We start from the raw sequence: 14,723 nt of genomic DNA, 5'->3' as shown, positions 1-14,723 counted from the left end.
TCTCAGTAAAATTAATTTACATAACATTCAGTTACATTCATAGTACGTTTTCAGCAAATCACTAAAATTTGCCGTCGACACCTAGATTAGTTTATAAAAAAGGATACTTGTCGCGGTGTGATTTGTAGTGATAGTCCCTACAACTTTGAACTAACGCTGGCCCTTTAAGCGACGCGAGTAATACATTTGACTTTCAACGGGCGCTTGCAAATTAGTGAACAACATCGTCGTAAGAAATATCTATCTATCTATCTATCTATCTATCTATCTATCTATCTATCTATCTATCTATCTATCTATCTATCTATCTATCTATCTATCTATCTATATCTATATATCTATATCTATATCTATATATATCTCACACCTATATTTGTTTTTCCCCCTGACGTTCTGTGTAATTGCTGCAGACTTTGAAAAGATGGAAAATGTGTTAAAAAAAACTAAACAAAACCCAATCTCCCGTCTCCAACTACATCTGGCTGGAGACGAGTGGGCGAGAACGTGGGTAAAAAATAAAAAGCACGGGAGAGAGAGCGCGCGCGAGAACGCAGGACGTCTCTCGAGAGCGCTCTCGAGAGCTAGGCGGTTCGGTTGTTCGCTGAACAGACGCGACGAAACCGATGAGGACGGAGACAGTTCTCTGTGTGGATTAATAGTGGACGTTTATTTTTGTTTTACTTCGTTAAAAAAGCAAACAAACAAACAAACAAAAAAACTACAGAAAGTCCGGTAGCACCAGGCCTTAAACGTTAAAAAGGTAAGACGTTACCGCGGACGTTAATTTGTCCGCTAAGCCGTTTGCCTCAGCGAGGGTTCGGTGTGGCTAACGGGTGTTAGCTTGAATTTGCGGGATGACTCGTGCTGTCCCTTCTTGGGTTTCACACACACGAACTGTTTCGCAATTGAGATTCAAAATGCGGAAACCGGAGCTCGTTGTGGTCAGCAAACGTTAGCTAGGTAAGCTAAGATAAGAAGCTATTTTAGCCAGTTGCCTTCAAGATTACCGCTAGCGTTAGCTAAGCTAAAATACATGTGTAGCTGGCTAGTTAGCGACGTTAGCTGAGGAGATGACAATAGGGAATCGATACGGCACAAGTCAGCGTGTTTTTGTTAAGTGGCGTGTGTCTTTAATGCGGTTATCGGTTTATCCGCTTGTTCAGTCCGTCCACCGTTCATTTCGCGCGATGGTTTTATTCGTAAGTGTCAACATTCGCTAACTTAGCCATTTAGCTAGCCAGTTAGCTGTATATAGCCTGTTTTTTTCAGTTAATTTTTATACTGCCTGGTTGTGCCAGAGGGGGAAAAACAAATAGTAAAGTCTCTCGTATGAACATTAGCTACCGTTATTTTAAGATTATGAATGATCTCCCCGAACACGTGTATTGAGTTCGTTGACCAGTTATGAGAAAAAGGCTTGATGATTTAAGTTAAATGTTAATAAAACTGTTCTGTATTTTGTTATGCTTATGATTGAATGTGTGACGAATTATTTCGCTAGAAAGCTAGCTAAGGTCAACATGGCCAACTATCTCTAGCTACATCGAATCAGGTATGTAGGTTAGCAAAAGCTAGCTGGTTAGTTATTGTTGCCATCCAGTATACATAACGGCGTAATATGTCCAGATTTGTTTTAAACTGCTGTCAGGTTAGTTACACTGATGGCAGTGTTTTACCGTGAATGTGCATGTCCTCATGACGGACGTAACTTGTCTAATAAGGTTTGTGATTTTTATGAAACGTTATGGGGTAAAAATACTGAACTATTTAGCTAGGTTAACCTAGCTACTTAATTCCCTTTAGTACGGGTGTTTTGAGAAATCAAATACATATCGCCATTGTGGCTGGTTTGCTCAAGTAGTTACGTAATGAAACGTGAGCTGGAGGGTAATGCTTCACGAGCCAGTACATCCCCATGTTGTTTCTCATCCACTGCCTAAGGTCGCGTGCTTGTTTTATTTTTTTTCGTGCGTAGCAGTTCCCAGCTCCTCTTCTCAGCGCGCCAGGAACGTAAAAGTCGTTTTGGACACTGGCCACGCAAGAGTGAGTTTGTATTGACTTTTTGTGTTATTGAATGTCTCGGCTTTGTGTTGGTATGCTGGTAGCCATTGTCAGTGTCGTCCTGATTTAGTGACTTCACCTGATACAGGGAAGCATAACACATTCACATACCGGGTCATAATGATATATCTTATTCGCTACATTCAGGGATAAATACACCGAAGGCGGATGCTCTAAACGGCGGTTAATTTGCACAAGAAAAGTGCAGGAATTTAAAATATGGAACAGATGTAACCCAGTCGGTTAGTGTAATCGTAGGTGAGGCCCCGTGGAGGCTTCGCCCTGCTGCGTTGAATTCTTTCCCACTGTCCTTGATGAAGTGAAGGAAGCTTAGTGTCCTGTGCAGAGACTGGACGGATGTGATGCCTATACTCGAAACACAACTGGTTTCGCTCGGGGTTCCTTGCTGCAGCCAAAAGTCGTGAAAACAGCGGATTTGTGTTGGTGTGGCGTGTCCGCTTCAAATCCACCCCTCTGCGATGTGTATTAAGCATAAGGCTAAGCGTTATTCTTTCTCTCCTTCCATAAAGACTGAAGATAAGCAATAAATGGCACACAAGGTGGTGTTTTGTGCCTGGCCTTGTAAAATGTTTAGACTACACTCTGGCATTCATCACTGAATGTTTTAAAATACTTTGGGCTTGTGCCAGCACTAGGTGTACACCAGTTTCTGCAGCTGTGAACATCACAGCAGTACTCCTGTTTAGTTTAAGTTGAACAATTGCTTTGCCTTAGATGAATTTGGCAGAGATTCAACTTCAATTCAGAGACAAGATGAAAAGCATTCTGTGGTTTTGACTTGGCAGTCCCTTGTTTTTATTTTTAATAAGTGGCTCAGACTCTGGAGGGTTGGTGGTGGTTCTGAGCATTGATTGCACTGTCCATATAGCTTATTTTGCATTTTTTTTTGTGTGTGTGTTTGGGGCAGAAAGGGAAGGTGCGTAAGCATCTGTCCTAGGGATGAAATGATTACATGTTTTACAAAAAAGAAAAATCCCAGCAGTTATTGGTAGCTTAAGGTTTTGGTTATCTTTTAAAATTGTAATCAACTCATTAAAAAAAAACATGCTGATATACTGTCCAGCATCAACCAACTTGGGTTTGTTTTCTGTGAGTGAAAATATGGCAGAAGGCAGTAAAGCCATTGGAGATTTTTCAGTCTTCTAAGAGGACCAAGTCTGAAGTGTGGCTATAAGACTTGGAAATGGAGGAATACCTCATGGTTTCTCTGTCCACCTTGCTAATAGCTTGTCAGTAATGTAAACTAAAGCTTTCAATGCTACCTACCCTTGTAGAAACACTAGTGTAAAGAAAACGTTGTCAGTGGTTTAGTGTAGTTGGCACTTTTTTCTGCCTCTGAGCTGAATGCACATTTTAAGAATGAATTCTGTGCATGTATTTTTATTTATTTATTTTTTATATTCTTGGAATGGAAAGCTGTTTAGACCAATTTCCTTCTTTCTTCTGTAGGGATTTTCCTGTGTAAATACGATGTGACATTATTTGCATTTGTCTGAAATTCAGTAAATAGTTGAACTCTTTCAAATAAGTTGAATGTCTTGAGTCAATTAGCCAACTTTGCTGCCAAGGGAGACTGAAAATTGGAAAACACTGCTATTTAATTTGCCACCTTCAGCATTATTATGCTGTTTGTTTAAGAGGCTAATTTGTAGGTAATTTTCAAAGACTTGTATAGCCTATTATACAAAGAAAACAACGTGCACAAGCAGCGTTTATTATTCCCATTGCGCTTGATTTGTGATGAACAACACATCCTTACCATCCACGCTCAGAAATTCACATCTTCCTTACAGTCTCATTTAAGCAACTCACATGGAAATGTTGGACCAGGTGGCTTAACTTTAACTTTTACATTTAAAAAATTGTATTTGCACTTCATTTCAGAGTGGTTTAGTAGCCTCAGAAAGTAATGTCATCTATAAAAGAATATAGATAGTAGACTTGTACATTAATTCATTTCAAAGGACAGGTGTAGGCTAGCTTGTCTCCTTCTTTTGATGTGGGTATTTAGCAACAATAAGCCTATTTCTGTTAATAATATTATTATTATTATTATTATTAATTATTATTATTATTATTAACTGCTTTGACCCCATCTGTCTTTTCTCTCTGTTGTGTGTCTCCAAACTCCATTAGTCTATTGCACTTAATAGATTACAAAGTTTAGTCAACCAACTCGTGCAGAGCAAAAACGATCTTGAAACGGGAGCGAAATGTTGATAATTATTTATAGCTTTTGGTGTTTTTACTCAGTGTAGGTAGATATAACAGCCAGTCAGTTTTGGCTTCCATTTGAAAGTACACACCTATTTTCTGCTGTAAAGCATTGTTTGAGCTCCCAGCACTGAAGAAAAATCTGAAATATCAGGAAAAAATCAGAACCAGCAGAACTGGCTTGAAAGTGAATTCACGATATCTTCTAAAGCTGAGAAAACACTTGATGACAAAGTTACCACGGCATCAGTTATATCGAAGTGTTCAGAAAAGCTATGACGCACAGATTAAGACAAATATGCAAAATATGTTGTTGTGCAAGACGGGGACCACAATAAATCTTTTCTATCGCCTGAAAAGGTACTGTCCCGTTGACCACAACCACAGTGTAAAAATGTGGCTCATGTTAGTACATCCATGTTTAGTGCTAGTGGGATTGTACCAAAACGGCAGTAAATTGTGTTGTCTTTGACCATTGCATTTCTCTATTTTTGCAAATAAACTATATTCAAAAGTTTAACTAATGAACCCTATGGTGTCCCTTGGTTTCTGTCATTATCAAGATACTCTTCAAGCTGGCAGCATTATCTGAATATTTATTGAGATTAAAGTCAATACTGATCAACATGGAAAAATGTGACACTGATGATTTTTACATATTGCTTAGCCCTGCTCTCAACCAACATATTTTGTTCATGTAAAATCCCACACTCCTTGGTTGTAAATTTGGTCCAGCAGAACAACACTACTCTTTTATATTTTATACTGTATACTGATAACTGTTATCATTATAATCGTGTATATGGTTTCATCTCTGCTCTGCCCTTTAAGCAGGGGCTGCAGGACGCTTGTGCATCACTGCATCTGGAATGCCTGCTGTGCTCAGCAAATGCATTCCACAAAGATACTGAATGTTGCATATCGCTTAAAGGGAGTTTATCTTCCATACTAGCACCATAGCTACTCTGTTCCTAAGCATAGTTTTAATTCCTTTCTCATCTGATGAATCGCTGAGGGATGGAGATTTGATGGCCTGTTTTTTTGATTGGCTACATTAGTCCAGTACATTTTGGCCAACAGTAAATCTGAGATTTATAGGCACATGTGGATGCTGCATGTGGTTAAATCATGGTTTACACCAGACACAGAGCAATTCTCATTTAATGAATTGTTTTTCATGGTCTGTTGTTGACAAGGCAGACCTTTGCAGTGTATTTCATTGGATTTAGATGTTGTAATGCATTGCAGCCTTGGTGCCAGAGCTCCACCCCTCTTTAGATGAAGTTGGGTGGATTGTGTTTTTGAGGCAAGTGTGGGAGTGGAGTACAATGGCTAACAAAAGTAGTATGTTATTGTGTTGAAAGAGTGGCAGACCTGTGACCTACATTTGAGCAGTTCCTCTTTCACTTTCATGGGCTGTTTTTTATGGGTTGGCTGGCTTGGACAACAGCCCTATTAAAATTCTGACATGAGCATTACCCTCACCTCTGAGCCTGTGCTTTAAGGAGCAAGCCATGGAGTGAACTCATCTCAGCATTTTCCTGCATTAGCATTTCGGTAGCAAGTTATCTCATGGGTATGATTTCATAGTGTGGGCTGCTTGATGTTTAAACATGGTGCGTCAGCCAGTGCTGTGTGATGACTATTGTGAAGCCACATAAACCTCGAAGGCTGCATTGTGTCAGTTATGATGTCATGACCCCCACCTCCCCCTGGGAGAGATTAGGTGTCTAAATGACCTTTACCATACAATCTATAAAGGTCATCCAGCTTCAATAGCTTTGATAAAGTACTTGTTTCCGTAGTTCTCCTTGGAGTGTGTGGAAATAAATCTGATATCAGGCCCTAGACTGATATCCTTGCTCCATACCTGCCAAGCCATGGTGGTTGTGAGTGAGGTTTGGTACACTGTGTTTAGAAGCTCTCTCTGCTGGGGCTCCTCTGTCCTTGCTGGGCAGTGCAGGTGAGTCTGTTCTGTTGGGTCTGTGTGACTTTGCACTACGCCACGTCTTTAATTCCTGTTAAGGCCTTGGGGGGGGGGGGGGGGTTGCATTGCGAATTCCATTTAGGGTATTTGACTAATGGTGCAGAGCTGGTCATGCTTGCTTGTTGTAATATTCAGGGGTGCATGCCTGTATGTGCATTGAGGTGGTTTATTTTGTGGCCTCTATGTCCATTTAAGGGTCATCTGAACTGCAAGGCTGATGGGACATTTGTCAGTTGTGACTGGTGCTTGGCACAAGCTGCCCTTTGCTGCTGGCTGAGCATGTTTATTTCAGGTCTGTGCATGCGTGTGTGAGTGGAGCTACATAGTATCTCCAGCCATGGTAAACCACTATGCGGTTCGCAATTTAGAACTGAACATCAACAAAACTAAAAAAGGCTCAATATTGAAAAACTAAAGACTAAAAAAAGCTCATTATTATTATTGTTCTTATAGCAAATGGTGAGTGTGTGGATGCTGTAAACACATAAATCTAGGTGTACATATCTCAAAGGATGTACTTTCTGAAGAGACTTAAATTTTGGTCTGTGTATAAATAGCCATATCAGTTTCTATCACTGTACTGTAGAGTAGGCTTATGATACCAGAATTTTGACTTCGATACCAATACCATGTGTAGTATCACATTTCTCGATACCAAAACAATACCTTGGCATAAAACCCCCACAAAAATAACTCCTTTCATTTTCTGAATGTAATGTTTATTAACAAATAAAATCTGATTGCAAAATTAGATTTTTAAATAGACTCTTGCTAATTAAAGCTACAGGTGTGCTGTTCTGGCTGGTAGCTGTTCAGTTCTTTGTCCAGCCACACTCCATCTAAAACACAGAGGGTAGATGTGTAAAAACTCACTGCATGGAGGTATTCCTCTGCCTTTCTGAAATCTTCATCAATGAATAAAATCTGTTTGAGAGAATACATTTTCAGAGACAGCAAAAATGTATTTACTTCTCTCGCAATCACAACAAAAGGTAATGGAACTGTTTCATCTTTTAATTAATTCAATTTGGCCACTATAGCAACAGCAATCCACCATGCAAAGTATTCTTATTTACCTGTCCCCCTCCATTGACTTTCTCAGACTCTGGTCCAAGGGGGCTGCTGAAATTGTGGAATATTGTTCGATCAGTCAAGTATAGGGAAATCTAATGGGTTCTCATATCATGAGGGAAAACTATGACACACACAACTTGCATGGGTGTTTATAACCTTTAAATTAAGCCATAGAGAAATTGATATCGATTTTTGTATGAAAGAGTATCAGCAATATGAGATTTATCAAAATTGTTTTCATTTTGATAGTAAAATTGCTGGTAAAGAGTGTGTGATTCCTACTTAGGACTTTGATCTTTACCAGAGACTCGTTCACCCGACGACATCTTGGATCTTAGCGGTCCGCTACAGAAAAGACACTTTGTGCTTTAAGGTGTGTGTATGTGCAAAGTTAGTCTAGCTTCATGAGTTCTCAACAGTGGCAATCCACAAAATGACAAGCGTTTGGAATAAGTGTTATTTATTATTCGTAGCAAATGTCACTGTCTTCAGCCCCCACTGGTTTGTGCTGTGTACACTGCTTGTTTTGTTGGTTCTTTCCCTCTCACCTCTACCCTCACTGACACTGTGTGCCCTCACCGTCACGTTATGAGCTTGCTTGTCCAGGTGCCGATAGTCAAGGCTGCTTTGCTAACTGTCCTGAGCTCAGATATTTTTGACTTTTCTACCTTGCACCAAGCAGGAATCAGCTAGTTCGTGAAAATATTTCTGAAGATGAGAGGATGTAGCTCTTACTCCAAATGCCATCGACACTGACACACTCCATTTGTTTTCACCTAGGTTCTCTTTCCCTTCATTGCTAACAGGTGCATCGCAGACTGACTGTACTCAATGTGCTAGTTTGTTGAGCTGGCTTTGGAGACTGCATTATGTTGAACACCTCTGCTGAAACTCAGTGTCATGCTGGTGCCTTAGATGTTCTGCCATGTTGGTAGTGCAACCTCCTTTTGTAACAGATCAGCCTTACACCTCTTCATTTTCTTTCGCAAAGCGGAGCCGTACACAGATCCTGGCAGATAGCTGCGTCCTTAGAAATATTTTTGCACTGTATTTGAAATGTACAATTTAAAATGTGTATGTAGAAACAGATAAGTGCTATTTTTTTAATGGATGAGGGTAGAGCTTGACTTTGTGTGAAACTTTTGTGATACAGACAATCTTGAAATAACCATGTTAAACACAGTCCTATACACTGATGCACTCAGGCGTAAACATGTACTTTATCAAACTGCTTCATAAATGGAGGCTAACTGGCATTTCAGCCTGATATTTCCCACTAAAAAGGTATGGGTTTTTTTTGTTGTTTTTTTTTTTTGGTCCAGCAGTTTGTTGATGGGTTGGAGTGAGTTATTGTGTTATTGCTAGAGTGAATTAAGTGAGTGAGTTATTGAGTTATTGGGAGAGAGTTACCGAGGAGCAGTGTCTCTGTGTGTATGCATGCATGTATTTGCATGCATGTCCGTCTTCTGTCTTATGTGAGGTTTCTGTTTTCTGTGCAACATGAATACTTTGGTCCCGTGGGTGGGTGTGTCGAATTATCATTTAACAAGGAATCTTTCTTTCTGTGTTGATATTCAGAGCTTATGTTAATCTGAGACTATCTGTGCCTTTTTTCCTGTCTGTTATTGCTGTCTTTGTGAGAGGTAGTGATGATGTTGGAGGATTGGCCATGGCTGTCCTAGTGTGCAGTCCCCCAGGCTCACTCTCAAGCAGGCGGTGTTTTATAAACTGTGGCCAACTGGTTTGGTGAGCCAGTGCTCACAGCAAGCTTCTAACCTACTGTCTCTAGTGAACTCTGTGTCCTCTGAGCTGATCTTGAGGCCCAGTCATGTGTTGTAATCACACTAGTGAGAACAGAATTACTTCAGCACTCCAGTGCTTTGACTGCATCTGTTCACATCCAGTGGAACAGAGACGCAAAGAAACAGAGGAGCTAAAGCCTCTACGAGACCTGGTGCTCACAGTAAACAGAAGTGTGTGTGTGTGTGTGTGTGTGTGTGTGTGTGAGAGAGAGAGAGTGTGAGAGAGAGAACTGGCAATAGCAGTGTTTAATTAGACGGGCTCCTCAGTCCAGCTCTTCACACTCATGTTGATGACTTATTAAAGTGCCGCTTAATGCCCCTGGGGCATCACGCTGTGTCCGTGGCCTCTGCTGTCAGCCAACGCTGTAAATAATCCTGGACTGCAGATACATATGAGATGCAGTAATGAAACCGTGTGCTCTGTGCCATCTCCAGTGATACTATGCAACTGTTGGAGATATTATTACTTTCAAAGCCACATGGTCAGAGGGGCCAAAGTCTGATTTAAATGCAAATTTCTGTTTTCTGCACTGATTGTCCTTAAATAACAGTCCAGCAGTATCAGAACATATTTTTCCATAATTGTTGGTTTTACATCATGCTTTATAAAATGCTTTAAAAACATGCATTCCAAATGTGCTTTACAAAACATGAGGGAAACCAAAGCAATGTTTGGAAAAATGTTAACATTTTTTTTTTTTAGTTTCCAGGGAAGCAAGACTTTGCCATAATCACAGATTTAAAGATGAGGCATTCACTCAAGATGTTTCAGCAGAATATCAAGAGTCTTCCAGAACTTTAAAATGGCTCTGACTTCAGACTGAAATCCGTTCCTCTTGGTTAATAACCATTTCATTGATGTTAAAATGTAGAAATCATATTATAATCATATTATAAACACAACCCCCTAATTTACTGCTTGTCTATGCAGTGTAAAGGATGCCTAATTGTGGTTTCAAGTCACTTACACTTTTTGCTTTTGCTATATTTAAACATGTCTCAACTTGACCAAGTCTGGCACCATCACTCCCTTCTGCCACCCATGGACATTTGCGTGTATGTGCGCGCGTGTGTGTGTTCTTACTGCCAGTGTGGTTCACACTAGGCTGTGTGCCTCAATGTTTGTGTGTTTGTGGACTATGTACAGGGTGTGTGTTGGGTGGGTATGGTTGCATGTGTTCTTAGATACGTACATGCATGCTTTTGGTGATTTGCGTGTGTGCGCATATACCACCTCGCTGGCTTCCATTGTCCCTGTTCCCCTGAGCCAAGGGGGCAGGAACTGCACCTCGGGCAAGATGGAGTTTACCAAATATCTAAAACACATGCACAGTTTTGGGGTGGGGGGGATTTGTTTCTATTCATTTGTTCTTGCTAGGCTTGGCTGGCCCGTTTTAGCGTTCTTTTGAAGCTGAAGGCCATTTTCATGCATTGACTACTGAACCCTTCCCCCCCACCCCATTCCATTCTCCTTCACCGGCTGTCTTTGTTGAAGTAAGGAACTGCTAGACGAGGAGGTTTGACATGGCTGAGTTCGTTTTAATCATTGTAGTTTTTTCTCTGCAACACCAGAATGAGTGAAGCTTCTGATTTCACCCACAGCGTTGCATTTGTAAGATCTCTTGGGGTGTCAGTCAGATAGGCTCAACCCCAGGGCTTTGATCTGGAACTGCAATACATCGATCTAGACACAGTCTCGGTAGGTGAAGTACTGCTGTGTGGCTTTTCTCACCAGTCACACCTCTGTTGTTGGGTAGATTTTGCTCACATGTCCTGTTTTTCAGCCTCGTATTTTTTTGAGTTTTAGTAAAATTTGTTCAAGTTCATTGGTAGGTGCCTGTTGTAGATGCTGAGCATTCTTGGACTTGTTTTCTTTAACGTTTCGTGGCCACTGTGGAAATAGCAGGTAAGTAAAGGGGTCTTGAAATTTCTTGGATCGGTGTTGTACCATAGAGTTGGTGTCTCCAAGCACAGCTAGAGCTGAAAAGCCCCTGTTCAGAATGACCACAGTCCTCATTCAAGGGCAGGATCTGTCACCACAGTGCTGAGCAGAGGATGTCCTACAGAAATGGTAGGCTACAAACTCTTAGAAAACATTCTGGTTACTTTAGAATGCAGGATTGATTTTGAAGGATTGAGAGGTGAAAGGCGGGTGGGTGTAGCAGCTGCATAACTGAGCGTGGGGGAGGTTTGGTGAAGGGGGCGGTGGGAAATGGTGGAATTCTCTGTGTAGGAAAAATGTTTCACTTCCTAACTCTCCACTGTCCCATTGTTCTTTTAATATGGGTCTGCTGGGCTGCACAACCTCACATTAAAATCTGCCCCTTGGCTTCAGCTTTATCCCCTGAGCTCTGTTTGGCTTGAAATACGTTGTTACTCAGCTTCTCTAAGAGCCCTGTATGCTTAATGATAATAATGTTCATCCATTCATCTCTACTTCTCAGCATATCCCATTTGGCCCAGGTGGTTCTCCTCTGTCCCTCAGTGTCAGAGATGGCACAATACCAATTTTTACAGATCTGATACGATATCTTGAACTGGAATGTTGCCGATACTGAGCCAATTTTTGCATGTATATGGCAGATAAATATAAATAAAATCATAAACAGAAAAACGTTTGTCTAAAAGGTTAAAGCATCTAATTTTTTCCTTCCACTGCCATACAGTATGTCTCATAATGAGATTATGTATTGACTTAGTCATCACCTGCTTGAGTCCTACACGCTGGTTCTCTCACGCTCATCAGTACAGCCTTACTGACTTCCGAACTTTGCACCACTTCATCTATATTTTTTCCCATTACTGAATGCATCTGTAATTCCACATCAACTTTAATATTCTCCTAATTCTTCATCTTGTGAATTTCAGCAATAACTTGCTGTTCTACCCGCTACACACACACACACACGCCATGAACTGAGCAGACAGAGAGGGGCTACCTGTACAAATCTCTGTTCTGTTCTCGTTCAGTTAATCTTTCTCCTTTCTGACTCCGTCAGGTTTTTGCTGCTGTTTCGCATTTCCTGACCCTGAATGTCATTTACTTCACAGCCAAACTGGAAATGGTGTCTCTTTTTTTATTTAAAGAATGGACTAATAAATGTTGGTAATGGAGCTGTGCTAGTGGACAATGCTAACAGTTTTGACTGTTTAAATGCTCTCACTAGAAGGCAAATATCCTCTTCCCTCACACTAGGTTATCAAAACTACGTGATGCCAATACACACCATCACATGGGTGCTGGCGTATAGATATTTGCATTTGGAGTTTTCATTGTTCATGTGAAGAAAACTCTAGTTAAACTCTACAGTTGTGTGTAAACTGTGCTCATACTGTGTCACGTGACCTGCTCAAACTAACCTGGCTGTTATCAGATGAGCTTTGCCGTGCAGCTCTAAAGCACTGAAGCACTATTGTCAGGCTGGATATGTGACTATTGGATCAGTTTCCTTAAAAAGTTCCTTCCATCATCCGATCCAGCATCTATCTGTCTGTCTCTCTAGCTGCTGTTATCGAACCAATTTGGATTGGTGTTGCAGATCAGAATAGATCAAGATGAAATTATTTAATCCTTGTTTGTCACCAAAACTGCTTACATGGAAGTCTATTCAGATGCTCTGCGTTGATTCTTCTGGCAGCCGCTTGGAGCTTGGTACAGATCTGTGTGTGTGCGCGCGTTCTCCAGGCTGCGGGATGGAGCATTGAGTCATGTGGGTGTGTGCCAGGGAGTTACTGGAAGAGGAGTTGTGCTTTTGTCAGTGTGTGCGTCTTGGATATCAGCACCAGCAGTCGACAGCTAGTGCTATATAGAGGATGTCTCTAGGAAAGCAGAGATGGTATGAGAGACTGGTTACCTTAGCTTTATGTAAGATCTGTGATTGATTTTGCTGGCCATAAATTAAAACACTTTTCCTTGCTACAGTCTGAGCACCTTTCATTTTAGCATGTTTCCTGTTGGAATAGCCCAGAGCTGGATTTGGTTTGGAATAGGATCAGTGTGATTCATTCTCTCTCTCTCTCCCTCACTGGTCAGAGCAGGCCGAGGGTTGCTAATAAGTGCCATAGCTGTGCACTTGGTGTGTGGATGATGTCACCGCAAAGGCATGATGCTTTGTGCACCTGTACAAACAATTCTGAGAGAGAAATGTTAAGCTTGAAATTATGGTCAGACTGCTCTCACTGCCTCTGTCTCTCTCTTTTTCCATCTTCTCTGTTCTCTGTGTGGTGTCCCCTTGCTCCTGCTCTGTCTGGGTGTAACTGTCTAATATGTGATAATACCTCTGGGGTGACTGTAGTAATTGGCTCCTGGTAGCCTTCGTTGTAGTTCTCCCAGTCCTCTATGTGCACAATGGAGCTTCAGACAGAGAACACAGCCTTAATGGGTGCTGTGCACTGTGGACTTAATAATGACACCTGCATTTGAATTATGTTGGACTGCTATGTCGTGCACTGCCAACCTTAAGCTCCATTTACAGTATAAACATTCAGCCTGGTGCTTAGGCCTGCTCAGATCTGCTTGTCAGCTGATGAGCTGTGAACTTGAGTATGTAAGGCTGGCATGTATGTAGTGCTTATATAGCATGCTGCTAATAATGTTAATAGAAATGTGAGCAGTAATGGTACATTGGCACTTTGATTTTCAAGCAGATATCAGGTGTGTGTGTGTGTGTGTCTGTGTGTGTGTTTTGTAGCCCATGTATCTGTGAATGTGGGAGAAAATGTGAATACAAGACCGTGTGTGTGTGTGTGTGTGTGTGTGTGTGAACAGCTTGTAGAAACCCTTTCCTTAGTTTGGGAGGAAATTCCAAGCTACTCTGAGGAAGGTCAGAGGTTGCTGCTGCTGGAATCTCATTTGCTGCTTGGCCACCGCTGAAAAATGGCTGTCTGAAGAAGCACAGCAGGCAAAGGGCAAGAGTACCACCAGCCAGTGGGGGGCGACAGTGCTGCCTGTGTGCCCTGGGAATAGAGCCCGTGGAATTCCCCACCAAATCATACGTGGGAAGGGGAGGTGTCATGTTTGTTAAAGGAAATGAATCCGGTATGTATCGGACGTCCTGCATGTTAAACAGGTGTCCCTGAGGGATACTAGGAAAAGTCCAGAACACTTGATACATAGTTCTGTTTGTGCAGCTGTGTTTTGCGTCTCTGAGGTCATTTATTCTATTTTGTTTTTATTTGGCAAAAGGGCTTTTCCCTAGCTGTCCATTTGCTACAGTGCTGTGAGTGTGGGACTGTGTGAGATTTGTTTTTGTCTGTGGCGTCTTCTCACTGTAGTGGAGATGAGACAAGCCTCTGAGTCATTTTGAGCTTACCGAGTTTGGGTTAAGGCTTCTGCTGGCTGTCTTTACTATAGTGATACGCTAAAGCTCTTTAAACCTGTTTGAAAACGCAGAGCTCATGGCAGAAATCAGCATTTCTGTGGCTCTATTTGATACTGCGGGTAAACCTAGTGCTTTCATTACATTTACGCTTCAATAGGACTGATGTATCATATGCTTATGCATACACATCGTATCATGTTTAACAGGTTTGGAAGAAAATACACCGTATCCTTTTCTTTGATC

The 14,723-nt window shown here is 41.4% G+C and overlaps 1 protein-coding gene across 9 annotated transcripts in view; it reads left to right on the top strand.

The window, feature by feature from the left end:
- Positions 1-566: 566 nt before the first annotated feature.
- The window catches only part of ncor2 (nuclear receptor corepressor 2), a 67,419-nt gene continuing 53,262 nt past the window's right edge, over positions 567-14,723 (top strand). For 4 of the 9 annotated variants that reach the window (XM_027022072.3, XM_081703039.1, XM_027022069.3 and 1 more), the window contains exon 1: positions 569-760. The gene's annotated coding sequence lies outside the window, so the exon portion shown is untranslated. Of the gene's footprint in view, positions 761-1,975; positions 2,044-14,723 lie in introns of all 9 variants that reach the window. The other 5 variants (XM_081703042.1, XM_081703041.1, XM_027022073.3 and 2 more) reach the window with 3 other exon arrangements.

Source organism: Electrophorus electricus, chromosome 20 (genome assembly GCF_041902795.1).
Source record: "Electrophorus electricus isolate QZ-2024a chromosome 20, ASM4190279v1, whole genome shotgun sequence".
Taxonomy (NCBI): Eukaryota; Metazoa; Chordata; class Actinopteri; order Gymnotiformes; family Gymnotidae; genus Electrophorus; species Electrophorus electricus.
This window is presented reverse-complemented; position numbering and strand designations above follow the sequence as displayed.